This window comes from Aquarana catesbeiana, linkage group LG01, assembly GCF_042186555.1.
Source record: "Aquarana catesbeiana isolate 2022-GZ linkage group LG01, ASM4218655v1, whole genome shotgun sequence".
Taxonomy (NCBI): domain Eukaryota; kingdom Metazoa; phylum Chordata; class Amphibia; order Anura; family Ranidae; genus Aquarana; species Aquarana catesbeiana.
Genome location: NC_133324.1, coordinates 625,420,240 through 625,433,136, shown reverse-complemented (window position 1 = coordinate 625,433,136; position 12,897 = coordinate 625,420,240). Strand labels below are relative to the sequence as shown.

Here is a 12,897-nt window from a genome sequence, read left to right as displayed (position 1 = left end):
GGAGGGGGATCTGCACTGAGGGGGTCTATACTGACTCTGCTGGGGGCACCTGATGCAAGGACAGACTCTGCCAGGGGCACCTGATGCAAGGACAGACTCTGCTGGTGGCAGGTGACGTGGCTAGTGACACGCTCAGGGATCCCACTGATTCGGCATTATGGTGAGATGAATGATTTAATTTTATATTACAATGTAATAATAGAAATAATGCGCTTCAATCATCCTGACACCATAACAATCATGGTGCCGGGATGATTGAAGTGTTAACACCAGGTGTTTGGAGTATCTTTATCTGCTGTTAAACTTTCTAGAATACACATATTTTTATTGTGTAGGATCTGGGGCTGCTGTCCCTCCATTCCTGTCTCCCCCTTTCCCTCTCCCCCTTTCCCTCTCCATCCCTCATTCATCTCAGACTCTAACCACACCCTCTTGAGCCACGGCCATTTAAGCCACGCCCACTATTTCAGGTAAGCCACGCCCATTTTTGCCACGGCGCGCTTTGCGTGCCACACTTGTATTTTTTGCTAATCCAAGCCTACAAACGAATGCCCCGCACCCTAATTATTGTACGGCTCCGCCTACAGCCAAAAAAGTGTCCCACATATTTTTTTTGCAATGTTGCCAACTATGAGACTGTCAGTGCTGATTTTGACTGGAGTGGGCTGAAGGGATCACCTGGCATGGAGAGACTGTCACTGACTCAGGAGGAGACATGCCATGTCAGTGAGGTGTCATCATCTGTGCTGCTGCACACTGCTGTCAGTGTTACTGTGAGAGTCAGTTTCATGTGTTTCTGTGCCTGCCCGTTTTAATTTCTTGCCCTCCTGTCTATGAGGTACTTACTATATCGAAAAAAAATTGCTTTTTGCCTTAACATCTAACTTACATAACATTGCATATTGTATTTGTTTGTAGCCTAAATACTGAAACTTGCACTTGAAACACACGGCTGTGCCAATAAATGTTGGGTGTTGTGCCAGTAAATGTTGGGTGTCATGTCAGTAAATTACAATCTGTTGACAACACTGCTAAGTAGTACCCTGAAATATTTACTTTGTCTGGAAATTCTCCTGAAAAATAGCAGTGCACTTACTAGTACATGAGTATGCCTAGCCAGTTCCCGAATGGCTCACACAGATATACTGCGGCAGAATGGCTCTCGTGGGCAAAATCCCATATATATATACGGCTTTGTCCCAGAGAGCTACCAGAGGGCGCGCGAGCGCCACCGGAGGCATGTGCGTACCCGCCGCACAGCGGGGAACACAATGCACGTGGCTGCCGGGCGCAATCACCGGCGGCCGCGTGCGATTGCATGCACGAGAGCCAGCATGGGGATTTGTGTGTGTAAACACACAAATCCCTGTGCTGTCAGAGAAGAAGAGACAGATCGTGTGTTCCCACAAAGTAGGAACAGCGATCTGTCATCTCTCCTAGTTAGTCCCATCCCCACACAGTTAGAACACAGCGAGGGAATACAGTTAACCCCTTGATCTCCCCCTAGTGTTAACCCCTTCCCTACCAGTGTCATTTATACAGTAATTAGTGCATATTTATAGCACTGATCGCTCTTTAAATGTCAATGGTCCCAAAAGTCTCCGATCTGTCCGTAGCAATGTCGCAATACTGCTAAAAATCGCAGATCACCGCCATTACTAGTAAAAACAATAATAATAATAAATATGGCATAAAAATGCCATAAATCTTTCCCATAGTTTGTAGACGCTATAACTTTTGCTCAAACCAATCAATATAAGCTTATTGCAATTTTTTACCAAAAATATGTAGAAGAATACATATTGGCCTAAACTTATGAAGAAATTTGTTTGTTTTTTTTAATTTGGGGGATATTTATTAAAGCAAAAAGTAAAAAATATTGTTTTTTTTTTTAAATTGTCACTCTTTTTTTGTTTATAGCTCAAAAAATAAAAACCACAGAGGTGATCAAATACCACCAAATGAAAGCTCTATTTGTGGGAAAAAAAGGACGCAAATTTTGTTTGGGTACAGCATTGCATGACCACGCAACTGTCAGTTAAAATGAGAAAGTGCCAAATTGTAAAAAGTGCTCTGGTCAGGAAGGGGTTAAAATCTTCCAGGGCTGAAGTGGCTAGGCACTTCTGTACCTACAGCCTCATAGCTAAATATCAACAGTGTGAGATCTAAGGTGCTGTGGCCTCTGACTACTCGTGTGAAAGCAGGCTCCTTCATAAAAAAAATAAAAGCCAGCAGCTACAATACTGTAGCTGCTGGCTTATAATATTAGGGCACTTACCAGTCCACGAATCCAGCGGTGTCCTCACCCAAGCCGATTTATCAATTGGCTCTTGGGTGCTGCTGCCACCATCTTGGCTAAGGGAAACCGGCAGTGAAGCCTTGCGGCTTCACAGCTGGTTCCCTTCTGAGCATGTCCGAAGCTCGCTGCTCTTTGTGAATGGCCTGGCTATAGGGGAAGGGGAAGGGAGGCCTGTCAAAAGCAGGTACCCGCTGCCCCCTGAAAGATGCTAAATGTGTGAAGTGGGGAGGGGGGCAGATAAGAGTAGCTCCTCCTTTTCGGAGGTGCTTTTCTTTAACAGATTTTATATGAAATTTATTGATTTCACTGCTGTTCACTGTTCTGTTAGCTGAGGCCTCTGGCTAGAGAAAGCATAACCCTACCTTTACCAAGATGACCACCTCTATATAGGTACACAGTTTGGGACAAGGCAATGTAAATCAGTAATGGAGAAAGATCAGCTACAGGGAGGCCACAGGCAATACTGGTGACTAATCCTTTGTCCTCTGCCTACCTTTTTTCTGACATAGCTTCAAGTTCATTTCCTCTTTAAGAGGATAACATTGTCTTTCCTTGTGAATCCAATAAGTGGCCATTGCTCACTGATATAACATAGTGAGTGTTGGCTACTCTGTCATCTTGCTGCAGTAGAGAATTATGGGCTAATTATTGGCATCCTTACTTTCCAGTTTATAAGTGAATGGCCTTCTTTGGAGTGTGCAGAGTAGGGAGTTGACATTAAACCTTTCCATAAAGAAACATTGAGACTGGCCTTTATGCTTACCTGCTGGTTTCAATGCCGTATGGAGATGCCATTATGACAGTCAGGCAACCAAATAAACAATGGCAGCCTCCCTCTTTTTCGTTAGAGATCTTTCTAACCACATTTAGCCACTACCATTTTGCAATGCCATGCTCTGCTTCCTCCATCATGCATCATTATAGCCCATTAATATATTAGTATTACACTCCTGATAGTATTACAAACTAAGTATAGGAAGCCTTCTGAAAACTACAATGCGACTGCAGTACATTTTTTCATTTGCTAACAAACAGCCAATTATGTGTGAGCCACAGGCATTCACACTAACACAACAACCCTTGCGATGTACTAGCCATTCTGGCAGATGCAATAGTTGGTAGATTGCCAGTACAGATGTAGCCCCTTCCCTTTGTAGAAAAGGGAAAACTGATTTTGCTTCTGACAGGTTCAGCTGTACACTGACTGCTACAAATACAGAACATTTTCTGTAATCTTTTGTAAACATGGATCAGAAATATGGCCTTGTATGGCTACCTTTACCAATGGTTGGAATGTAACTCATTGTCAAAAAACCCAAAAGATCACCAAATTAAATTTTACAAATTAACTCATCCATATTTCTTATAGCATCAGTACAATTATCTAATGAAAAATTAAATGGGCACTTTGATCGCTTACCAGTTCATCTTGACTGCATTGATGCTAAAATGTGAATACAGTGTGGTTTACCTAATTGCTAAATAGCTGTCCACATTTGTATGTTTTGGTTCATAGGCTTCAAAATTATGTAGCTATGTCATTATAGCTGTGTGTGTATGTGTGATGTGCCTTGCAATATATTTTTTTTAACTTTGTTTCCACTGTACCCCTATAAGACAGTAGACCCTAAACAATCCATGTCCTTTTTCAATTTTAAATCAGGCAACCACCATACTGACATCTTTTTACAGTCTATTTACAGCTATCATCTTTCCCCTTGCTTTCCCTAATGGGAAGAATATCTTAATTATTGGTAAGATAATTACTCATCCAATGTTGCTGTTTACTGCATATCTTAAAACGCTCAGTTCAGATACCATACGTTTCATACTTTACTACACCACTTTATAGCTTTTAACATTTACCACTTTTTAGTTGTACATTGTCTAGATTTTACATAAAGCAAAGACCAGAACTAGCATCATGATATTTTAACAAGACGTAATAATGCAACCAGAAGATGAAAATGTTACAAAACACCAATCAACTAGGTGTGTTAGCAATAATACTTGTAATGCCTTCTGTATATAGTGTAAAGTATAAACCACAACACTTTATAGAACAGTCTTGGCTACTGATCATATCAAGCTGGCTATGTGCAGGAACATTTTTCAGTCAATACAATTATTATTTAAATATTCCTTACAATCCTGTATTGAATATACTTATGGCTAAAAAACAGCTGCACATGGACATTTGTGCTTTCAAATATAGAGACCTGTAAGCAGTATGGAAATTATGGAAAAATCTTTGTTTAGAAAGCCTGAAGACATTGGAATTGGCTGTATGGCCTTTTCCCTGTATGGGTACTGATGTAGACAAGATCTACATTCAAAAGACCATCATCACGGTCATTTGAATAACAGACATACTATTGGCGATTTATTTTCTGACAGTGGTTAGCAAAAGACTTATGCAGCGAGCAATACCATCTCGCTATATCAATATTCTAGTTCAGGGGTCTTCAAACTTTCTGTTGCAGTTAAATGTCCTTCAAACTTTAGGGCGGCCGGATTGTGGCCAGTGGGAGTAGAACTTGTCCTGGCGTCAGTAGGAGTAAACAATGCATCTTTGGTATTACCCAGTCGTTGGTGTCTGTGGGAGGAATAGTGCCCTATAATTGGTGTCAGTGGAAGGAATAGTGCCCCATCATTTGTGTCATTGAGATTAATAGTGCCCCATTGTTGGTTTCAGTGGAAGGAATAGTGCCCCATCATTGGTATCAGTGAGATTAAAAATGCCCCATTGTTGGTGTCAGTTTGAGGAATAGTGCCCCATTATTGGTGTCAATGGGAGGAACAGTGCCCCATTGTTGATTCCACTGTTGCAGTGGTTTTGCACAGAGCAGCCCAGATCCTCCTCTTCTCGGGTCCCTCTTATGTGCTCCTGACCCCTTTCTCCTGTTAAGTGCCCCCCAGCAAGCAGCTTGCTATTGGGGCACCCGAGCCGAGTCACAGTTCAGTGTGTCCATTCAGACAGGGAGTCACGACCCAGTCCCTTCCCCTCTCTCCCCTGATTGGCTAACTGACCTTGATTGGCAGCAGCGGCAGCCAAAGGCGCCGCTGCCATGTCTCAACCAATCAGGAAGGAGAATCTTGGATGGCTGAGACAATTGTGGACATCGCTGGACAGAGAGGGACCTCAGATAAGTGTTAGTGGGGCTGCTGCACACAGAAGGCTGTGCCTTTACAACCACTTTAAGCAGCATTGTTAGCCCTGCCTAGTTTACCTCTGTGAACTTCAAGACACCTTACACATATGTATTAGGGATGAGGATTGGGGGGGTGTTTGTAATCCTGATTAGGAGAGCTGCCTGGGGTGACAAAATAGCTTCTTCATAGATACACTGGGGTCGATTTACTAAAACTGGAGAGTGCAAAATCTGGTGCAGCTGAGCATGGTGGTCCAACAGCTTCTAACGTCAGCTTGTTCAGTTAAGCTTTGACATAGAAACCTGGAAGCTGATTGGTTTCTATGTAGAGCTGCACCAGATTTTGCACTCTCCAGTTTTAGTAAATCAATCCCAATGTGCTGAGTGAGTGTTGTCACCATAGGAAAGGAAGTGTGTTACTGTCAGGATCACCAGGTGAAAATAAATGCAAACTAATACAACCTTCACATCTAAAGACTGGTAAGTTGCAATATAATACATTTTTATAGATGTCAATTAGTTATACATATACTGTAAATATGAGCTTGAGGATTCTAAAACTTCAGGTGAAAGTAATTTAATTGATAAATGTGCTTTATTATACTTGACACGAGAACATCAAAGTATTAATCCCTGTCTAAAGCTATGGCATCCTGTCTGAGAACAGAGTTCCATCACATGACATTTTGCCCTTTGTCCGGTTGATGACTTGTGTATTTTTAGAGCAATAGATGAGAATGGGGTGTTCTCTTGCTTGAACACATCCAGAGTGTAAATGGCTCATTAAGTTACAGAAAAGGTAGTAAAGCGCACGTGGTCTAAAAATCAGGTATAGGAGACGTGTGACCAAACAAATTCTTTAATTAGATTGTGTGCTGCATTTACATAAAGACGACAAGGCAAATACAGGTCGTTTCAAAACAGAGCCATTCGTTTCTGAACGTCAGATGCACTCAATGTTTAAAATGTCTTCTGCAGTTTCCCAATTGATTTAAATTTATAATGGCGTTTGATTCACTTTCACTTTGCAAAGTGTATGTTCACTTTGCAAAGTAAATGTTGGTAAATAAGGTGAACTTGGGTTCCCTGATAATATCCAATCGTGAACAAAGGTAATTACTTACAGAAAACAGTATTTTTGCTCGGATATGACTGAGCAGCACAGTGGTACCTACGCCCTGTACCCCTAAGGTCCTTGGTTAAAAATCCTAACAGTACCTGCATGGAGTTTGTATAATCTCCCCATGCTTGTGTGGGTTTCCTCCCACATTCCAAAGACAATATACCATTGAGATGAGCTTTGGGGATGGGAGCTGATATGAATGTACTGCATAAATTGTCAGTACTATATAATCACCTATAATAATTTGTAAATATAGCCTTATTTACCAACGTTTACTTTTGAAAAAGAAGATTCACATCCTAGTAGCGAACACCCTTTACTACTTAAACCAAGCCTAATAATATGATAGAAACTGTACGCACAGATTTTTAAATATCATCAACGCCTACTTTCGTGCATACAGGATTGTCCCCATTCACCTCAGTTAGGAATGGCAATTGTCACACATATCCACCGGCAGGTTGGAACTGCATCACAGTTTGTTGAACAATGACACAGAACAATTATTGTATATTGCAGTATGGAAAACTATTCCAAGGCCCCTTTTACACATGCAGACCGTTTGTCCGTTTTTCATCTATCCATTGACAGATGAAAAATGAACAGCAATGCATCTCAATAGAAAAACGGATGTAAATGGATGATAATCCATTTACATTAGTTTACATCCGCTTCCGTCAACATCTGTTTTCTGGAATGGATCAAAGCCCTATTTTTCTTCCGGTAAAAAAAGCGGTATCTGACGGTAAACGGATGTAAACGGACAAGCGGTCCGTGTTTGCATGAAAGCATGGCTCCGGGGACTCAAGTAGTTAAGGACTCCAGCTGGCAGATGTAAAAAACTGATGTAAAAACAGATGAAAAATGGATGAAAAACTGATGACAAACTGATGTAAACTTTTTCTTTGAAAAAAAGGGGCTGAACTGATGAAATTAAAGGTCCGCATGTGTGAAAGCGGCCTGATATATAGATGGGACTGATATATGGATGGATGAAAAGATTTATGTTTACAGATGCACTAATTTTCCAATCTGCATAGGGTCTTGGTTAGAAGAAATTAATATTGCATATGAGCAACTGATAAAAGTACAACAAAGTGTCATCATTTTTTTGTTTGGTAAAAAAATGCTTTAACAATTGAGTGCAATAACCTGTACCAACTGATCATAAATCATGTTTTGTTTTTTTCTGAATCCATATAAAGCATTTTTAACTTGATTTTACAACATACAGTATATTTTTCACAATTTTTTTTTTAGCCTTGCCTTAACAGCTAATGCTCTTCTTTTATGGTCTGATTCTGTGATATTATTGATCAGCTGTTTTCTAACCTGAAAGCTGAGCTAGAATTTCACTTGCCATTGTTCCTTTATGGTTTGTGATACTTAAAGCTGTTGTGAGGATCTTCCAAAAATCAGGAAGGAAGGAAGGACTTCCCTGATTTTAGAACCAAATTAATCAGCCTGTTCAGTGATAAGACTGACTTGTTCCATAATGAGAAAATGGGAGCAAACAACACTCCCTCAAAAGAGGCCACCATCAGACTCAGGACTTTCATGCAAAAGAGGAGAATTTTACAATTCCTGTATTAGAGAGCTCAAATCTGAGATCTGAACATTTGAAGCTTCTCCTTTGGGAGAAACACGCTGGCCTTAGTGGTGTCCAAAAATGATGAGTTGGTTCCAGGGACGATTTCTGAAATGTAAGGATCCAGCTGAATGTTTGTAATGTCTGGACAGTCAAGGCCATATTATCTCACAGGACCTGAGCTCACTGTTCCTTTAACAGGAGATTACCTAAATATCCCACTATGGTGATGCCACTAGAGCACAGCACAGTGAAAAGGTTGGTTGAAGTAAAACCCCTGACACTGTTCTGTCACAGGAACTAGGGAAATAACCTGGTGTAGGGGACCCAAAAGGGCTTGATTAATATTTGCTAATCTGTGCAGTGGTAAAGCAAGGTTGTAGGTAAGAAATTGAGGAGGGGACAGGGAAGAGAAACTCCAGCATCTAGTCCTAATAAACTACCCCCCACATTGAGACGAAGGTTAACAAATATCCCCCACCTTGTAAAGGTGGGGCTCACCTTCATGTAGAAAAAGGTTTGTTTGAGGGTTTGGTGAACATTGAGCTCCAGGCCTTGCAGGTAGACTCAGAGAAAAGCTTGGAAGGCTCAGGGCATGGGTGTTGCAAGAATGGTGAAACAAAAAACACTTTAACTTATCTGGCAGTGGAGGATGCATCTTCCCAGTCTGAAACCTCTCAGCTTCTTCTGCTGGGTGCAATTGCCACCAGTAGCATTCTTGATAATGGTCTTTAGGGTAGATGTGAAGACATGTTGTCCTTTAAAGGCCATGCGGATCAGGTGCTTTTTAGATGTGGATTTCACAGTCCAACACTTTAACCAAAGTGTCCTTCACATGTGTACTGACAGGAGATCAATGCAGGACATGAGATGGGAAACCTTCAGTAGTCCATCAGAACTGTAACTTAAAACATCAACCATTTGCTTCAAATGGTATGATCAAGGGATCCACAGCAGTAGTTACAAGATCGCTTTTAAGAGACTTGGACCAATCAGCCTGGGTTTGGCAAAGCAAGGTCAAAGCTAAGATGGGATGAAGGGCAGAGCTCACCAGTAAGAACAAGATAGCTTCCAACTGCTTATCAAGTAGATCTTTAAAGACAGGAGCTCCACACATGGCACTTGGTTTATCTATGTGCAAAATTCAAAAATTTGTATTTCAACTTTTTTAAGTTTTGGAGCCCTGAGGTGTACTGTTACTACAAGATCTAGGCTTACCTTTAAAGTACCTTGGTTATTTAAAGAGAAAGTAAACCCTGGTGGGTTTTACTTCCACTTTATTTCCCTGCAAAGTTAAAGCATAATGGGCTATTATGCAAGCCCGCAATGTCACCATTGTCCCCACTAGCAGGGAGCGCCCATCTTCGCCCCCCTTACTTCCGGGGGCCACGAACTCCGGCTCTGTGACTGACTGGAGTCGCGTGACGTCACTCCCGTGAATGTGTGTGGGAGCCTCCAGTCACGGCATGGCCCCTATCAGAAATGGTACGATTTACCCTTTCTAAAGTGCGCATGCACCGTAGTCATTGGCGATTGGCTTTTTAGTAAATAATTCCTAAACCGTGGAGGTTTAGGAGATATTTCAAGCACCTACAAGTAAGCCTTAATATAGGCTTATCTGTAGGTAAAAGTGGTTGTACAGGGTGTACAACCACTGTAACGCCTTTGTCGGACCATTATTTTAGCAAAAATCTTCCTATGAGAATACATGCATATATAACATATATAATGCATGTGTTTTACCTGTAAAATCCTCTCTTATGTTGACACCCAAAAGCCCTGAGACTGCTTCTGGGTGCCGCCATCTTGAATGTGATGTCAGCAGCCCTGACATATTCAGAGCTGTCACTCAAGTGACACTCTATAGTATTCCCCTTTACACCTCCCCCAGAAGCTAAAAAAAAAATTCATGTTGAGGGGATGGTTAGAAATGGTGGGTGAGCTCAGAGAGCGATTAAACATTTTCAGAAAAGAGGGTTATGACGTGCAAGAAGGAGGCATATTGCAAGAGAGTTAAAAAAATAAGTTATGGAAAAGAATAACACTGTAAGTAAGCATTGAAATACTTTTTGTGCTTTTACTTGGAATTTGACAGGGTCTCCCCAAGTTGTGATTGGTACTGACAAATAGAATAACTCTTGGGAACATTATTGTTAAATCAGAGTTCCCAGCATATGCCCTCACCTTTCAATCCATAGATACTCGTATTGATGCAGCAGGCTTAGTCTCTGTACCTCTTTTGCATTCTTAAAAATATGCATGAAAAATCTAGTTGTGTTTAGATCTGGGTTCCTAGGATTTGATCTCACTGCCAAAGTACCCTTTACAAATAAGAAGCCAGCAGATGACTGATCCTAACATCTGTCCAAGGATCAACTTAGAATTTGGCTAGATCTATTATCAACTTATTGTCTATCTGTATTGTTCATGATCATGTAATGCTATTAAACTGTGGAACGTTGTTAGATGTCCTGTAAAGCTGGACAACATACAGAGTTGCAATGTTTAAATTCACACTGCGGCAGTTAAATGTTTTGTGGCATCTTATAAACCTTAAAAAATATGATCACCGTAGTCATAAATAAATCTTTATAGCTGTCAAAAACAAAACTCAAATGACAAGCTTCCTTTCAAGGGCATTTGATTGGCTACATCAGGTATAATAAACCAGTGAAACCAAACCTCACATGTAGCAAATATAAGAAGAATGTTTACCAAAGGTTGAGTTTTAAGTTGTCTGTTCTGAAGACTGCACTTAAATTTTAAAGGTTTAAATACTAAATACCTCTGGCATATATATATATATATATATATATATATATATATATATATATATATATATATATATATATATATATATATCTCTGAAACAAGCCAGAACTATAATTTAAAAGAAAGAAGCTGCCAGGATTTGGCTATATTTTAGCCCTGCAAACTTAAGACCTGTAAGTAACAAGTCACTTTAAACAGACTCCATCTAGATACATTTCTGTTTCTTTACTGTAAAATATGTTCTTTTTTATCTTGGTAGCTCATAATGATTATATTTTAGGTGATATTTCATGTACAGGTGAACAATGCAGCAGGGACAGTGCATCTTTATTGACCACAGTAGGTTTGAAGACCTTGAAACTCAAGTATAAAGATCTCAATATAAAGGTGCCTTAGGCTCCATTCACACTTGTGTGACTTGTCATGCAACTTTGCATGACAAGACGTTTCCCATGTTTTCCGATGATAACCATTCATATTTGAGTGACTTAAAGTTACAGCAACTTCAAAGTAGTTCATGCACTACTTTGGTCTGACTTTCATGCAATTGAGGGCCATAGACTTCAATGTTAACCCTCGGGTGTTGCATTAAAGTCATGCCTGAATGTTATACAATGCAACAGTTTGCAACAGTTGTCCTTTAGCACTGGTCAAAGCAAAATCGTATCCAAGTTGCACCAAAGTTGCACTCCAAAGTCGGCGCCACTTTGGAGTTGTACAAGTGTGAATGGAGCTTGAGGCAGGCCGTAGATGATGTGATTTTCTTTCCTGCAATCACAGGGTGCTGAAAAGAAAACCAGTTGATTCCTCCATCAGTACTGTGTTGATGGGGGAATTTAGGGGTCTTCTTTCCAGAATCCCTTACCGTCGAGCAGTAAGTATAGTTTTCTCCCGGCTGGAAGGAGGGGGGGAGCCGTCCCTGCCGGGAGAACACAGTGATTATTGGTAGCAGCTATAGCCTCTGGCAATGATCGCATGAAAGAAATCCGACATGCTGGTTCTACCCAAGTTGGTCAGTGGATTGACTCGGGTACGATCAGCCCGTCCTTACACGGATCGAATCTCGGCCAGTCCCTGCTGAGCCGACAGAGATTTGAACCCTCTATGGCCAGCCTAAGGGTCATAAGAAACCTATTTTATATCAGAAATCAGAAATATTAGTAGGGAAAGTATATTAAAAAAAATGTACATTATAAACATGTTTTAAAAGATCTTGAGATATCTTGCCAGATTTAACAAAACCATTTTATAGCACAATGGGAGTAATTTTTCAAAACTGGAGCAGACAGAATCTGGAGCGGCTGTGAAAAGCAACCAATCAGCTTCTATCGTCAGCTTGTTCAGTTATACTTTGGAAATGAAAGATAGAAGCTGATTGGTTGCCATGCACAGTTTCTCTAGCTTTTGGCTGCTCCAGTTTTGATAAATTCCTCTCAGAGTTTCTGAAAGCATAACGATCTTTATTGACTAGGGAATTTTATGATGTTGCTATATTGTCTCCAACTATTAAAATTATGAATAGGTGTTCTGTAGAATTAACATATTACTGCATGCTCATGCATTGTTAATATACTGTATAATGAATGTTCTGAGTCATTGTTATATGTCTGTTATAAACCATCTAAGAAGGAATTTGTAGCAAGTTTGTTGTACTAATAATGTACTGGCATTTCTGAATACACATAAAATGTCTGCAGAAAATATCTGAAATTGTTAAAATTATATAGCTATTACTAGGAATTTGATTTTCATTTTTTAAGGAATGATAGACTTTTAAACATATTGGCTAAACAAATGTCCGCTGTCAGCTGTGCTGAAATTGACCTCAAGCTGTTTTTCAGGTGCATTGATGCTTAACATAATGTATTCTGTCCTAGTCTTCGTGTAAAATGCAGACTGTCTCGTGTTAAACATTGCCTTGTTGGTAATAAGTCCCTAAACCTTCAAACCAATGACTATGGCA

The 12,897-nt window shown here is 40.3% G+C and overlaps 1 protein-coding gene across 4 annotated transcripts in view; it reads left to right on the top strand.

The window, feature by feature from the left end:
* Nucleotides 1-12,897, top strand: part of SLC4A4 (solute carrier family 4 member 4) — a 349,252-nt gene that overhangs the window by 212,123 nt on the left and 124,232 nt on the right. The window lies entirely within an intron of this gene.